Raw genomic sequence first — 5,047 nt, forward strand, 5'->3', positions numbered from 1 at the left:
TAGCATGTTTTAAGTTACTTTAAAAAGAAACAGTAAATGTAAAGTAAAACATCTGTTTCAGAATAGAAAGTCAAATTAAATTTATGTGTTTGTGTTTGTTCTACATCTATTTGTGGACATAAATTACTGAAAGCCCTACACTACATTCTCTGTTTCTCCTTTTTCATTTTTGAAAATCCTCCTCAATGCTTTAACTTGTGGAATTCTAATAAATGTTCAAAATCAGAGCAAAGTCTTAGGGTAATATGCTTTTTATTCTGATTTTAGCAAAGGCACAGGTAGCATTTAAAAAATATGTATACCATATTTTTATGTGTTACTCTTTCCTCCAACATAAAAAGTCTCTTCTGTATGCTATAATCAATTTGTAAACAATGATAATTGATCTAAAGTACTGATATAACAGTGTCCTGTGAACAATTCTTTCTCTAATATTTAATTATAGTTTAATAGGATATCAGGATTCTCGAATTTTTTAAAAAAGTATTCTTGACAGAATTTAATGAAACCATGTTTTTCTTATTAACAATCTGAGCTATATAAAGAGCAAAGTAAAGATGGTGACAGGATGATGTCTCTGAGGATTTCTCAGCCTCCTTGACTGAATGAATAAGAGAATGTTGCCTTTGCGAAGGCACTAAATTGTCCAGATACAAGTTTGCCCAGTTTTATTCTTCCCCAATTAAGCTTTAGAGTGGGGATCATTATTAGTTCGGTTATCTCAGAAATTTATAAGAGTAAAAACATACAAGTTTAACAAGATAAATAAGGGGAGTTTCTATATCTTTGTTTTCAGAGTGAATTGCATGGCAGAATTAGCTATAGAATTCAGGTAATGTTTCCTACTGAATCTGTTAAACCAAGTGGAATATTCTATTTCTAGCACTAAAAGACCATGATATTACTGAAGGTTTTGTACAATGCGCTTTGAATTTGTAGAAACTGCTTACATGTGTACATTTGCTGGTGAGGTGGTGGATGTCTAACTAGTAATATCTTCCACAGTGCTTTAATTGGCAGCTGCCACATAGTCTAATGGCATTTCTATCTTTTAACTTCCCTGTATGCACTGGTTTTACTTAAAGACATCAGCTCATCTCTTACTATTTGATGCATCCGTTTATCTTCTCCAGCCATGAATGTCATTATATTGTGCTTACAAGTGTTTCAATAAGTACTTGAGTCACTCAGGTTGCTTATCAGGAGCGTAGTTGCCCCCTTTGAGTTCACTTCACAATGCTTCGGCAGCAGTGTTTCATGGACTCATGTTGTATAACCAATTCTACAATGTCGAACTTCAGATTTTCTAGGAACTCAGATATTTCAGCAGTAAATTACTATTCATTTATTAATACAACAAGGTATTCATTGTGAATTTGTGTTTGGGGGATAAAAGTAAATATAACAAGTGTGTCTTTAAGAAGTCAAGGAGAGTTGCGTGTGGAGAGGTCTTGTGGCAGCATGAGTGCAGGCTCGGACCCTGTGGTCATCGTCTCCACAGCGTGGGCTGTCTTAGATTCCTTCAATGGTGCCTTGTCCGCCGTTCCTGTCCATGACCTGGGCTCAACTGTCATCAAAGAAGCCCTGAAGAGGGCCGCGGTGGCCCCGGAAGAGGTGTCAGAGGTCGTGTTTGGGCACGTTTTGGCATCAGGTTGTGGGCAGAATCCTGTTCGACAAGCCAGTGTGGGTGCAGGGATCCCCTACTCTGTTCCAGCATGGAGCTGCCAGATGATTTGTGGGTCAGGCCTGAAAGCTGTGTGCCTTGCAGGACAGTCCATCGGGATAGGAGACTCCAGCATTGTGGTTGCAGGAGGCATGGAAAATATGAGCAAGGCTCCTCACCTGGTTCACTTGAGGACAGGAGTCAGGATTGGGGAAACACCACTGACTGACAGTATTCTCTGTGATGGGCTCACAGATGCATTTCACAACTATCACATGGGCATTACAGCTGAAAATGTAGCCAAAAAATGGCAAGTGAATAGAGAAGATCAGGACAAGTTTGCAGTCCTGTCCCAGAAGAGGGCAGAGCGCTCACAGAAAGCTGGCCATTTTGACAAAGAGATTGTACCAGTGTGTGTATCTTCTAGAAAAGTTCTTACCGAAGTTAAAATAGATGAGTTTCCTCACCATGGGAGCAACATGGAAGCCCTGTCTAAACTAAAGCCTCACTTCCTTACAGACGGGACAGGAACAGTCACCGCAGCTGATGCTTCAGGAGTAAATGATGGTGCTGCAGCTGTGCTTCTCATGAAGAAGTCAGAAGCTGATCGTCGTGGGCTTACACCTTTAGCACAGATAGTTTCCTGGTCACAAGTAGGTGTGGAGCCTTCCGTAATGGGAATAGGACCGATTCCAGCAATAAAGCAAGCTGTTGCAAAAGCAGGTTGGTCACTGGAGGATGTGGACATATTTGAAATCAACGAAGCCTTTGCAGCCCTCTTGGTTGCACCCGGAGAAGGTCAGCATTGAAGGAGGGGCTATAGCCTTGGGCCATCCTCTCAGGGCATCTGGCTGTTGGATTCTTGTTACCCTGTTACACACAATGGAGCGAGAGGGTGGACGTCATGGTGTGGCTGCCCTGTGCATTGGGGGTGGGATGGGGATAGCAATGTGTGTTCAGGGAGGGTGACCTGCCTAACAAATTTGAACCTCATTTCTTTCAAAATTAATAAGGCACCAATATGTGAAGTCAGGACCAATGTGAGGATGGAAGCCATTTCCACTTCACAAGAACCCAAGGCTTTGACAACTTGTACTTTAATGTGTAACGTGCAAGGTGTAGGACAACTGCATCTCACAGTGTTGTTATAAATAAATCAGATCAGTCATCCAGGGGAAAAAAAAAAAAAAGAAGTCAAGGGAACATAAGAAAAGTTAAAGGACAGGACAGTATAACAACACAGTGTGCTATTAGTGAAAAGTCTTATAATTGTAGCTGAGAGGAAAGAGAAGTCACTTTGAATTAAAATGCTGAATAAGAAAATGGGATTTAGGACTGACTGAAAGACGTTGCTCTTAGCTTACACTGTTCCAAGCTGTTTATAATGGACCACAAGACAAAGAAAGGGAACATTTTAATGTATTAACAACAGCCACTTCTAGCAGTTTGGTTTGGCGATGTCCTTTTACCTTATTAAACTGCAGGACACCTCCAAGGTGCAGAAGAGCTCATATATGTACTTTAGGAACGATTTTAGTAAGGTTGGCTTGAGAACACTAATTTTGAATTTGGAACGAATCAATAAAGGACAGCAGTTAAGACTTTCTTACTTAAATTACTTAAGTAATATGAAAACATATTGTTTCCAATTAGTGTAACACAGGCGAAATGGTGAGCCCTGCTTTTGACCTGATTATATCCCTGGAGATATCTTGCTTTAGTTCTCCATATATTTACTTCAAAGTCATTCTCTTATTGAAATGGCTGCTGTAGTTTCAGATTTTTCCTCTACTTAATATCAAGAAATATCATTTTTTGTGGTCAAATTTTCTGTTAAGAGAAACATTTCCCAGTAATTATTAACAAACTAATCATCATGTTTTATTTTACAAATTAATTTAAATGCTCATTTCTGAATTAGTTACTGGCAAAGATTATACTTTAACAAATCGGACTCCTTGTGAGGCAGTGGAGTGAGAAAGAATGTATAATTCTAAAACAGAGGAGCGCTTGGAAGATAGGAACACCATGGAATTGAACAATGACAGAGACAATCACAGAGTATTTTGATGGTTGCATATAAAATGTGTTAGGGTTGGAACACAATATACCTTTGAGGCATGGTAAATGTTTGGAAAAGTTCATATGGTTCAATCGATGAGAGGCTTTGCATGACACACCTGGGATTATATGTGTAATAAAATTTTCATTAAAAATATTTAGACTGGCAAAGAGAGAACTCATTTCTGAAAGGCAAGATTAGGAGCAGGGGAATGTGTCAGGAGCCACTGAAATAAATAATGCAGTTTAAAAAGGTTGAACATGGAATAAGGTCATATGAGAAACACTGGAAATGGAATGGTAGTTTAGATGAATAATTAGGAGGTTTAATTGACCAAAAATTGTGGCCAGTTTGACAGCAATGACAAATGAAAAGAGACTTGAATTTCATATAATTGACTTGGGCAACTCTGTGAGTGGTGGTTATGTCACCAAAATAGAAGAACCAGGAAAAGTAAAATAAAAAGAAGCAGAGAGGTGAGCAGTTCCATTAATAACAGGTTGAGTAGGTGTAATATAATAGAGGTTGTTAAAGAAGACTTTTAGATATCTGAGTGTCAAGATTACATACCTAATTTATAAAAAGGACTGAACTGAATCATACATTTAGGGATCTGGGTGCTTAGGTGCAGTTTATACTGTAAATCTAATGTGCTCTGTTATGGACGATGGGAATATACTTTTAGAAATTGTTTAGGAACAAAATTTTTGAGAATATAAATGTGAAAGATCTGACTAGAAAGTTTAAAAATACTAAAAAGACAGACAGAAAGTGAAAGCCACTGAAAAGCAGAAGAAAGCAAAAGGAAGAGAGTATTATATAAAATGGGATTGTCCAAAAATGTCAAACACTTCCCAAAACACAGGAAACTAAGAAATCAAATTGTTACTAGATCTTGCAATTAGTAACTCATGAGTGAATTTCTGGCTAATACATTTGGATAAGCTCATTATTAGATGCACCCCTTCTGCTTCAAGTGCATAGCAATAATAGACAAAATATACTAATTATTTTTAAAAGAGAAATGTAATTAAGTTAGAATACAATATCAACATTTTATAGAACAGAAATAAACTATAAATTCAGAGAACTGCACTTATATAAGATGTCTCAAAAAAAACAGTGCAAAATTAAGTAGTAAATGCTGCAAATTCAGAATAAGATACATTTGAAAGGTTGACTATTCAAATTTATTTTATTTTAAACTTTTTAGCTTTGTGGATTTTTTAATAATAAATTTCTCATTTTATTTTACTTTCACTTAGAAGTATTAAATTAAATGTTTAGTTTCACACTTTTGTTTGAATCAGAGGAAAGTTGCT

The 5,047-nt window shown here is 37.2% G+C and overlaps 1 pseudogene; it reads left to right on the plus strand.

Moving 5' to 3' along the window:
• The first annotated feature begins 1,461 nt into the window (after nt 1–1,461).
• On the plus strand, nt 1,462–2,632 carry LOC107529929 (acetyl-CoA acetyltransferase, cytosolic pseudogene; annotated as a pseudogene).
• The last annotated feature ends 2,415 nt before the right edge of the window (nt 2,633–5,047 follow it).

Source organism: Miniopterus natalensis, chromosome 1 (genome assembly GCF_054644295.1).
Source record: "Miniopterus natalensis isolate mMinNat1 chromosome 1, mMinNat1.hap1, whole genome shotgun sequence".
In the NCBI taxonomy this organism is placed as follows: domain Eukaryota; kingdom Metazoa; phylum Chordata; class Mammalia; order Chiroptera; family Miniopteridae; genus Miniopterus; species Miniopterus natalensis.